This window comes from Dromiciops gliroides, chromosome 2 (genome assembly GCF_019393635.1).
Source record: "Dromiciops gliroides isolate mDroGli1 chromosome 2, mDroGli1.pri, whole genome shotgun sequence".
NCBI classification, from domain to species: domain Eukaryota; kingdom Metazoa; phylum Chordata; class Mammalia; order Microbiotheria; family Microbiotheriidae; genus Dromiciops; species Dromiciops gliroides.
The window spans coordinates 206796975-206809179 of record NC_057862.1 but is presented as its reverse complement, the minus strand read 5'-3'; the positions used below and the strand labels follow the sequence as shown (position 1 = coordinate 206809179).

At 37.0% G+C, this 12205-nt stretch overlaps 1 pseudogene; it reads left to right on the top strand.

The window, feature by feature from the left end:
* The first annotated feature begins 2903 nt into the window (after positions 1-2903).
* On the top strand, positions 2904-3371 carry LOC122743065 (annotated as a pseudogene).
* The last annotated feature ends 8834 nt before the right edge of the window (positions 3372-12205 follow it).

Below are 12205 nucleotides of genomic sequence, written 5' to 3'. Positions count from 1 at the left end.
CCAGGACCAGTGCTTTATCTACCGCACCACCTAGCTGCCCCCAACAGTGTATATTATTAAACAGACATTGCTGAATTTCTTTGCTATCTTTTAAATAATATGGAAATAAAAGAAGGACTTCAAGCTGGTTGCACTGATACTTCCAAATGGGGTGATGACCCATTATGGTTATTACTCTGGATACATATTCAGTTAATAAAAAATCATTAGAAGAATGATGTTAATAATTTTATAACCCGTATTTATATAGCTATTTAGGGTTTGTGAAATTTCTTCCTCACAACAATACTACCAGACACATATTGCAAATATTTGCCCCTACCTCATAGATGAAGAAGAAGGCTCAGAGAAGTAAAATCCTTTTTATTTTCCTGGAATCATGTGGGCACTATATCTGATTGAAGACTAATAAACAAGTTGTCACTTTCAGTTCCCTCTATCTTGGAGATGAGATAGGAAGCTAGGAAGTATTAGAAAATGTCTCTTGTTACTGAGTCTTCTGTTCTTTCTACTATATTGTGATGCCTGGAAAGATGTAAAAATTATGCCTGTTGTTTGACAAGATAATGGGTGAGGGCTAAGGAGGAAAATGAATAAATTATATGTTTAATTATGGCTTTGAACATCAGTCTCAGTTTTTTTTTTAAGAGGCATGGACACATGCCACTTAGAAACGTGGAATTCTTCCCTCTCGTCTTTTAAAACATCTTTCCTGGGGCAGCTAGATGGCAGATAGAACACTGGCCCTGAAGCTGGGAGAACCTGAGTTCAAATCTCACCTCAGACACTTACTAGCTGTGTGACCCTGAGCAAGTCACTTAACCCCAATTGTCTTAAACATCCAGGGCCATCTCCAGTCATCCAGATGAATATCTTGCCGCTGGACCCAAATGGCTCTGGAAGAGAGAGTGAGGTTGGTAATCTTGCACAGCCCTCCCTCACTTAAAATCCAATTCACAACATCACTCTGTTGTCATGTTCCTCTTTTAGAATGAAAGACAAACAGCCACAATACCTCTTTCCCCAAAAGAAGGAATCACACTGTTCCTTGAGATAACAAATCTAGAACCCTAACTTCCCAGAATGCTATTAAATCTTATCTCCAAGATAGCTGGTAGAAAATACAATTTTTTCTCTCGTTTCTCTTCACCTGAACATTATCCTCAGGGACATTTCTCATGGCCTCAAACAATAAGAGGGACATGTTAGGAAGAGGCATCTAAGGATGGGAAAAGGGAACTTTCCTTCTTCCAATTTCTCTCTTCATTTTTGCCAAATGTTCTCAATTATATAATACTTATTGATTTATGGTGAAAATTGATACTCTTATTTGAAAACTACTTCCCCTGTGAATCTTCAAACCAGATGCATCTCTATATTCAATCAAGATTCATCAAGACCTATTAGCCTTGAATGATTTGTTGCTTTTCCTTTTTGTCTCAGAACTTTGCTCTATTGGGCTATCAACAATAGGATCATTAGCCACTACAATTCTGTTTTAACTTATTATTAATATTTGATAGAAATGGTATTTTTGGTACCCATTCTCCCTGGTCTATTCCTTAGATTAAAAAAAAAAGAAGTTGCATTGATGGTTTTATATATGTAATATATAATATACAAATATTCATACCTACAATATACAAACACATATATAATATATAGTTGTGATTGTATTCTGATATTGATACATTTCAACATGCACGTGTATATTAAATGTATGTATATAAGTTAAACAATTGCCATTACAACCCTAGCTAGGGAAAACCCACACAAACTTATACATGCATAGAAGTTATAGATATATATAGAATATATATCCTTCCTTCCTTCTTTCCTTTCATCAATATGTTCCAGTCTCTCTATATACAGTGTGTATATAATCTATAAATATATATATATATATATACTCATCTGTGTGCAACTGTATAAGCACACAAATATAGAACACTGATATGATACATACATATGTATATAGAGATGCTGAAATGTGCAAATATATGCACACATACACACAAATACATTATGAGTATATGTGCATATACATGATCTTGCATATGCCATTCTGCACCAATAGTCACCTTTTAAAAGAAGCTAGAGATTTTCTTATGTCTTCTGTGACACATTATTGATTTTTAAGTTTCTTAGAGTTTGACCACCTTTGGGTAATCTTTTCATTTATATTGTTATAGTTTCTGTATATATTAGTCCATTTCTATTTATTTCACTCTGCATCATAAATCTTTCCATAGTTCTTTGAATTTTCCATGTTCATTGTTTCTTATAAAAAACAACATTTCATTATATCCATCTACAAATTTGTTCAGCTATTCCCCTATTTTGGAGAATTGAGTACCAACTTTATTTTCCATTCTTTGCTGCCACAAAAAAGTGCTGCTATGAATAGTTTTCTATTTTTTAAGACTTTTGTTTCTTTCTTTGACCTTCTTATGTTATATAACTAGTAGTGGAACAACTGTGTTAAAGGATAAGCAAATTTTAATTACTTTTCTTGGAAAATTTCAAATTAATATCCAGAACAGTTGAATACATTTACAAACCCACAAACAATATATTTAGTGTTTCTATCTATATATAACCTGCAAGGACTATAACTATTTTTTGTTTTTTAAAAAATATGTAGGATCCGAAGTAAAATTTTAAAGTTGTTTTAATTCTCTAATTTTATTTAAGAAACTTTTGGATATGAAGTAAGGCCTGGGGCTTGGCTCCCTCTTGCTTCTGCGCACATGAGCGCGGAGGATACCACGTTGTATCCTTGCTTCGCAGAGCCTTCCCTGGAACAGCCGTGACCCCCTCCTTGCACTATCCCTGATTCCCTGTCCCTGTCCCCCCGAGACCTTCCCCTCCCGTGCGCCAGTGACATCCAGCCTCGCGGCTCTTCGGCTTTGCCCCTCAACCCCTGAGAATGTATGCCTGCACCAAGTTCGTCTCTACCTCTGCCCTTATGAGGAGCAGCTCTCAGCTGCTGAGTAGACCGTTATCTGCAGTGGTGCTAAGACGGCCAGAGGTGAGGTGCGGTCAGATGAGAACCTCAGCATTTTGGCAGCATTAGGTCCCTCGACCTCGCTTGAACCCAGATGTGGATTCCAAACTAGCACCATCTCAAAGCACACTGACACAGCAACCAAGTTCATCGGGGCTGGGGCTGAGGCTGAGGCTGAGACTGTAGGGTGGCCGGTTCTGGAGCTGGGATTGAGACTGTGTTTGGAAGTCTCATCATTGGTTATACCAAGAATCCCTCCCTGAAGCAGCAGCTCTTCTCCTACGCCATCCTGGGCTTTGCCCTGTCGGAGGTCATGGGATTCTTTTGCCTGATGGTGGCCTTCCTCATCCTCTTTGCCATATGATGGAACCGTTTCTGTTCCCCAACCTTTCTGAACGTTCCTCTTCCTCCTGGTCCTTCCATGTCTCTTTCAGCCTGTGTGTACCTCCCCTTTCTTCTTACCAGGCAGCCCTGGGGAAAGCCATGGGCTCAGGGTTTGACAGAGGGAAGACGAATAACTACTGTATTAATAAAAAAAAAAGAAAGAAAGAAAAAGAAAAGAGAAACTTCTGGATATAAATTAAACATTCCTTCAAATCTTTGTTTATTTTAAGAACAGAACAGTAATTCATGAGTTTGAATGGACTTAGGCAACCAAACTAGAAATCTCTGCTTTTCTCATAAGCCACTTTCCTCATTAATGGATTCATACAATCTGATGAAGATATAATATTTTAGGGACAAGATAGAGACCTTCAAGGTTTTGCTGCTCTCAAAGTGGTCTGATCCCAGGCAAAGTCATGTTACTAGCTAGTGTTTGGTTCTGAGTAAGAATGGACTGATACTGGACTCTGCCTCTATCAGGCAGCTGAAAATCTTTCGGAATAGCTGTGTAATATAACCAGAGTGTGATATAACCAGCTGTGTGATGATATAACCAGTGTGGGACTTCCAGACTAAAGGAGAGCCTACATAGGCTACACAGGCTCTCCTTTAATCTGGGAGTCCCACTTATATTTCTGCAGGCTGGGCTAGATGCTCGAACTGAGTTGCTAGAGTCTGCTTCTGTTTAGTCCTTTTCTCAGTATAAAGAACTATTTCCATGGGCACTTGTCTTCTTCTCAGTCTACTCTGGATCTGTGAGCTGTACCAGCTGGCACTTGTCTCCATTGTGGTGCCTTTCATATAGGTCTGCTACCTCCTCTTGCACTGGTACTTGTTATTTGTCCTTCATTCTTGAAGAGGACCATGACAGTTGTCATGGCTTGCAATGAATTGGATTTAAGTAAGGATGGGCTGTGCAAGGTCACCAACATCACTCTCTCTTCAAGAGCCATCAGGGTCCAGTGGCAAGATATTCATCAGGATGACAGGAGATATCTCTGGAGGTTTAAGGCAATTGAGGTTAAGTGACTTGCCCAGGGTCACACAGCTAGTAAGTGTCTGAGGTGATATTTGAACTTGGGTTCTCCCAACTTTAGGACCAGTGCTCTATCCACTGTGACACCTTGCTTCCCTTGCCCTGGGTCCTGGAGTTCTACAGGCATAGTGTTCTCCTGGCTTGATACAGATTCCTCTGTCTTTCTCCTTATACTGACCTGAACTGAACAAATGACTCAATGTAACCTTTTCCAGATATCTCCATCAAGATTCAGGATTCATTTTCTAGATTTGTTTGGAGGAGTTTTGTGGAGAAGACATTGACTATGTTGCTTCCAGCTTCTCTGCCATCTTGTTGCTACTTCACATCTAGTAAGTTCTTAATAAATGCCTGTTGACTGACTGAATGATGATCTGATAATCTCTATGTGCCTCAGTTGACTGATAAAATCATAGATCCTTTATATACTTACATAATATATTTGTTTTGTTTTGTTTTGTTTTGTTTTGCAGGGCAATGGGGGTTAAGTGACTTGCCCAGGGTCACACAGCTAGTAAGTGTCAAGTGTCTGAGGCCAGATTTGAACTCAGGTACTCCTGAATCCAGGGCGGGTGCTTTATCCACTGCGCCACCTAGCTGCCCCCTACTGACATACTATATAGTTAAAAGATCAATCTTACAATGCATATATTCATTATCATCAAGCAAAATAATTCTTATTTATTCATTTTTTAATTTTTGGTGAGGCAATTGGGGTTAAGTGACTTGTCTAGGGTCACAAGCTAGTAAGTGTTAAGTTCTGAGGCCTGATTTGAACTCAGGTCCTCCTGACTCCAGGCCTGGTACTCTATCCACTACACGATGTAGCTGCCCCACAGAAAATAATTTTTTAAAAAGCTTTAAGATGATATAATATTGTATTTATCAAACAATGTTTCCTTAAAGAGTTTTTGTGGGATTGGGACAGGGGCAATTACTATGACACCTTGATAACAGGAGGAACAAATCAAGAAATACTTCATCAATTTTTCTTCTCTCTTTTCTGAGAGATGCCCACCTCCATCATTTAAACATAATCTAATTATTTATTTATTCATTTATTTATTTATTTTGGGTTTAGCAAATGTCAGTAAGCACTAGCATTTTAATATACAAAGTGACAGTAAAAGAGGATTATCCAAGAAACCATGAATCTATATTATATACATTTTTAAAAGTATAGTATACATTAAAATTAATACAATTCCAATGCCACCCGGTTTTGTGTTCTTTCATTATAATTAATTTGCTCTCCTCTGTATATTTTGGGTTTTAGTTTTAGTTTTTTGTGGGGCAATGAGGGTTAAGTGACTTGCCCAGGGTCACACAGCTAGTAAGTGTCAAGTGTCTGAGGACAGATTTGAACTGAGGTCCTCCTGAATCCAGGGCAGGTGCTTTATCCACTGCACCACCTAGCTGCCCCTCCTCTGTATGTTTTTAAAATATTTCATTAACTTTAAAATCTTCTTTTTCCTCCTCCTCCTTCTCCTCCTCCTCCTCCTCCTCCTCCTCCTCCTTCTCCTTCTCCTCTTCCACTTCTTCCTTCTCTATCTTCCTTGCTATTACTGTCCAACCACTCCTCACCTTATATTCCCTACTTGGATAAAAACCTTGACCTTTATCAAAAACATGTGTAAATGATATAAGTATAGTCAAGTAAAACAAATTCATAAATTGACAATGTCGGAGAATAGATATATCATCCTGCACTTCTAATCCATTACTCTACTACCAAGAAGGGGAAAACATATTGTCAGTTTTTCGAAGCTTAACTTTGTGATTGCTTTGTCTTTCTTAGTTGTAGAACTAAACATTATTTTAATCATCACATTAATTTTTCTGGCTCTAATTGCTTCAATCTGTATCAGTTCATACAAGTCTTTCTAGTTTTGTTTGAATCCATACATTTCATATGGAGCAATATTATTCTATTAAATTCATATACCATAATTTGCTTACCCAATCATCAATTGCTAGTCAATCAACTTGTTTCTATTTAGTTCATTGCTACAAAAAACAAATGTTCCTATAAATATTTTTGTACATGTGGGTTCTTTTCTTCTGTCTCTTACTTTGTTGGAATATATATCTAGAAATTGTATTGTTCATTCAAAGGGTGTGCATTTTTTATGGACATAATTGCAAATTGCATTCTAGAATGGTTCAACAAATAATCCCTTCCAACAATTGCTATTTTCTTTTTTTAAATCATCTTTGCCAATTTAATTTGTTTGAAGTGTTTTAATTGACATATTTTTATTATTAGGAATGGTTAACTTTATTTTCCTTATTAGTGCTGATAGCACTCTGTTCTTCTTTTGACCATTTTCAATTAGTGACTTCTTTTATGTGTATATATTCCTAATAAGTCTGAGATATCAGATCTTTATCAGAGAAGTTTTTTGCAAAGATTTTCTCCAGTAAATTGTTCTACTTAAAATTCTAACTGGATCAATTTTGTTCATACAAATTTTTTTCAATTTTATATAATCATAATTGTCCATTTTAATTTTCACCATAATTTTTATCCATTCTTTCACCAAAACAAGGCTTGTCCTATCCATTATATACCCTTCTTTTTTCCTCTAATTTAGTTATTATATGACCTAACTTACTCTGTTACATGGTATGAAATGTTGGTCTAAACATAAATTCTACCAGACTACTTTCCAGTCTTCCCAGTGTTTTATGTTAAAATTATTAAAATAGGGGGCAGCTAGGTGGCACAGTGGATAAAGCATGGGCCTTAGATTCAGGAGGACCTGAGTTCAAATCCAGCCTCAGACACTTGACACTTATTTACTTCCTGACTTAGCCGTGTGACCCCCATTGCCTCCAAAAAATAAAAAATAAAAAATTGTTCCAATATTTTCCATTCTTTGGTTTACAGAACACTGTGCTATACAATGGTTCATGACTATCCCTCCTCCCTTACAAAGCATAAAAAGAAGTATGAGAGAAAAGGAATATGAATAATACTGTCAATCTATCATTCAATCAGTCTAATTCCACTCCTCTCTTCCTCCTTCACATAGGCCACACTCTGATCAATGATTGTTACACTTTCTCTCCATTTAGCCCACTTTCTCTCTTCTACTCTGTGAAGTTAAAGATTTTTTGCTTATGATTATCTATCCCTCACCCCTCCTCCTGCCAACCTCTGTTGAAATGTCTAACTCTTTGTGTGTATGTATGTGTATACATGTATTTGTTTAAATCTTCTTTGTTTGGGTCAGATGACTGAGGATTATTAGATGCCTTCTTTCCTGACCCCTCCTCCATGTTTGTCTATTCTGCTTTTTCCAAACATTTAAAAATAGGTTCATCATCCTATCGAAATTAATACATATACTTTCTGCCATACCAAAGTATTAAAAATGATTTTATAGAGCTAGAAAAATAATAACAAAATTCATCTGGAAGAACAAAAGCTTAAGGATATCAAGGGAATCAATGAAGATAGTTTTCTTCCTTTATAAGAATATAAACAATTTGTCAACATGTAGCCATTTCCAATTATATACCATTTTAGGTTTCGCTTTTCTCTTGTGCTTGTGTTTGAAAAATTCTATTCAATTTTGGTATTTTCGTGGGTCTTTGGTCTTTTCATTTTTATGGGGGTTTTTTGGTAATTTAAACTTTAAAAAAAACTTCCTACTGAATTTTTTTGTCTTTGACCTAAAAGCTCTGGATGTTGGTTGTGACATTACTGTTTTTCCCCCTTTGGGATTTAAGTAATTGGTGCATTCTTTCTATTTTCATTTTTTATCTTGGGTTGTTATAGGTCTGAGCAATTTTCATGAAATACAACATTCATGTTTTGTTAGACCATGGTCTTCAGAAAATCCTATGATTTTAAAATTATCTCTCCTTGACTCATTTTACAGGTTAATTGCTTTGATAGTAGATACATGAATTCTTCTGTTTTCTAATTTTTATATCTTTTGATTTAGTTCACATATTTTTTTCCTTATGGAATCATTAAATTCTCTTTGCTTCATTCAGGTTTTTTGGAGAGTTCACTACTTGGGGGAGATTTTCTACAATATGTTTTATTATTATTATTTTTTATTTTCTATTTTTTGCAGGGCAGTTGGTGTTAAGTGACTTGCCTAGGGTCACACAGCTAGTAAGTGTTAAGTATCTGAGGTCAGATTTGAACTCAAGTCCTCCTGAATCCAGGGCTGCTGCTTTATCTACTGTGCCACCTAGCTGCCCTCTACCTTATGTTTTAAAATACTTTCTTTTCATTTTTCACCTCAAGAGCTAAACACTCATAACTTTATTTTTTTTTTACTATTTTCTAGCCGTGCAAGCTTTTATTTTCCCTCAACCTCTACTTGTACGTATTGTGGAATTATTCTTTTCTGAGTTTATTTAGGATTACACAATCATACATTTAGATTTGGGAGCAATTTCAGAGACCATCAAGTCCAACTTCCTAATTGTATAAGTGAGGAAATTGATGCCTAGGCAAGGTTAGTGACTTGCCCAAGGTCACACAGTTAGTAATTGAGGTAGAATTTGAACTCAGGTCTTTCTAACTCCATGCCCCATATTTGCCTCCTTTTTATGCTTCTCTTAACCCATAGCTTTTTTGGTTGTATCTGAATATTTTTCTGTTTATCCAAATCTTTGGTCTCACTTCCTAGAATACAACTTTTGTCAAGGCCATGTTCTTCTCTCTTTCACACTCCTGAAGGGGTGAGAAGACCCAGATTTTTCTGGCCTTCCTTTTGTCTGGATGTTGCTTCTGCAGTAGTTTTTAAGGGAAGTAGCTGGGTCACAGTTGTTACCCACTGTCATAATCTCTGACTGCTACCTTTCTTTCCTGGTGGTACAACTTGGCCATTGGACTTGCTCCTGTTTATGTTGTCTTCTTGAAAAATCCCTATTTGGGAGCTGGTTCCATTGCCTGCTGTGGTCCTGCCAGGCCCTAGTCAGATGTTAGAAACCTTGTTGCTTATAGGCTTAGTGCTAAGCTGTCCCTGTTTTCTGTTGTAATTTTGAGAAGAGCCCTAATTTTAAGCCCTCAGAACACACTGGGCCCTGTCTTTCTCCTAAGTGACCTGTTGGAATCTGAGTCTAATCTTCAAGGTCCTCATGGTAGCATTGGCTCTATCATCTTCAGGGACTGGCTTTCATCTTGCCTGGTGGTTTCGTCTTTCATAGTGATAATCCTTTTGGCTGCCTTCTTGTGAGTTATAGACTGATTGGAGGCTCTCATTTTTGTTTCTCTTTGGTTGTCTTGATCATTTTTACTTCTAGTCACATAAATCCTTGCTGGAGTATTTGTGGAAGAACTTGGATCCTCTAGGACTTTATGTCACCATCTCCACCAGAAGTGCCCTGTTTTGTTTTGTTTTTTTCTTAACAATATTATCTGAATTGGCCTCTCATCCTTTTTCTCTTGTAGATAGAAGGCAACTTTGTTCCAAATCAAGGCACTGCCTAGGGTTCCTAACTACCAATTTGGGCTCATAATGTATCTGGGCACCTATAGATTCTTGATGTGTCTCACTTTCTGACTTTTGGTTTTTGATTATATCCTTTGATTTTACATCTCTGGCACATTCTTCCTCCAAACTTATCAAAAACATAAGCTTTCAGTCTTTCATTATTTTCAATCTGTCTTAGATCACTTCACCAAAGGCCTTTCTTCATCTATCTTTTACTGCTGAAATGTGCACTCTATATTCCCTCATATGGCACTCACAACTCATTCTTCACTTAAATGAGACAAAAGTACAACTGACGTCTTTCATCTTAAAAAGGCAAGATAGTGTTCTGTTCACCCTTCTAGTGCCTGCCATCTGAAACAGCTATCCTGCATATGGATGGGTGCCTTATAGGAAGGGGAGAGTTAAATTCCCAAAAGAAAACATATAAGATTTTTGGCCCAGTTTGGCTAGCACAACTTAGAGCAGTAAAAGAATGTCTAGTTGTCCATATCCTGAGAACACTGGCTTCCTTGAAAATAATATTAATCATGTGTTTTGCACATTTCATCTGCTCCTTGGTCACTGCTAGCTTCAGCATTCAGTTTTGTAGGAAAAAATACATATGTTTTTTAATCCATCAGGAAAGCATCTTGTGAGGGAAAGATAGCTGAGGAGACTTGCTTCAGATGTCAATTTTGATATTTTTTTTAGTTTTTCAGACATGAGCCACACATTTACTTAAACTGTCAGAGTCTCAGTTTGCTTCTCTGTAAAATGGGGGTAAATATACTACCCATCTTACAAGGCAACTAGGTGGCACAGTGGAAAGAATGCAGAGTCAGGAAAACATGAGTTTAAATCCTGCCTCACTTCCTACCTATGTGGCTTCATATACACAATGTAACTTCTGTTTGCCTTAGTTTCCTCATCTGTAAAATGGGGATAATAAAAGACCCTACCTCCCAGGATTTGGGTTAGAATTAAATGAAATAGGGCAGCTAAGTGGTGCAGTGGATAAAGCACTAGTCCTGGATTCAGGAGCACCTAAGTTCAAATCCAGCCTCAGACACTTGACACTTACTAGCTGTGTGACCCTGGGCAAGTCACTTAACCCTCATAGCCCTGAAAAAAAAAACAACACAACAAATAACAACAAAAATAAATGAAATAATATTCATAAAGCATTTTTTCAACCATAAAATTCTATACCAATGCTATGTGTTATAATTATGACAATGATTATTATGGAGTTCTTGTGAGAGAATCATTTTGTAAATATTAATTCATGTGCTAGATCAAAGTCAAAAGATATCTTATTGAAACTCAACCTTTGCCAAATATGACATGTATGATCCTGGACAAGTTATTTCATGCCTTTGGGCATTGATTTCCTCATTGTTAAATGGAAGGAGAGATTTGGCCTAGATGGTTTTGGATGAGAGACTGGTAGGTGGCACAGTAGGTAGAGTACTAAAATACCTAAGTTCAAATTCTGCCTTAGATACTTATTAGCTATGTGATTCTAGGCAAATTATTTAACTTTTCTCAGATTCAATTTCCTTATCTGCAAAATGGGGATAATAACAGTGCCTATCTCCCAAAGACTTTGGGCAGCTAGGTGGCACAGTGTATAGAGCACTGGGCCTAGATTCAGGAAGACCTGAGTTTGAATCCAGCCCCAGATACTTATTAGCTATATAACCCTGGGCAAATCACTTAACTCTGTTTGCCTCAGATTCCTGATCTATAAAATGAGGTGGAGAAGGAAATAATAAACCACTCTAGTATTTGCCAAGAAAACCCCAAATGGGATCACAAAAAGTTGGACTAAAGTAAATGAACAATAACATCAACCCACAGATGTTGACAAGATCAAAGGTGATAACACAGCTAAAGAGTTTTGCAAACCACAATAAATGCAAGCTATTATTAGCCATTGTTATTCTATGTTAGTGTTTTGTTGTGGCCAACTCTCTGTGATCCCACTTGGAGTTTTTTTGGCAAAGATACTTGAGTGGGTTGCCATTTTTTTTTCTCCAGCTAATTTTGCAGATAAGGAACTGAGGCAAACAGGGTAAAGTGACTTGCCCAGGGTCACACAGCTGAAAAGTGTCTGAAGCTGGAACTCTATCTACTGTGCTACCTAGCTCCCTTTGTTAATATAAGTTACTAATAGCCAAACTACATTGATGTACATTCTAGGAGTAATTACATTTTAGGGAGCATATCTACAATATGGGGCTTGATTGCCTTCCACTTTTCATCCTACATGATTTTTCATGGCATGTTATTGTATTATGTATAATGGGAAATACTTATGAAATTAAGTTTGTTTCT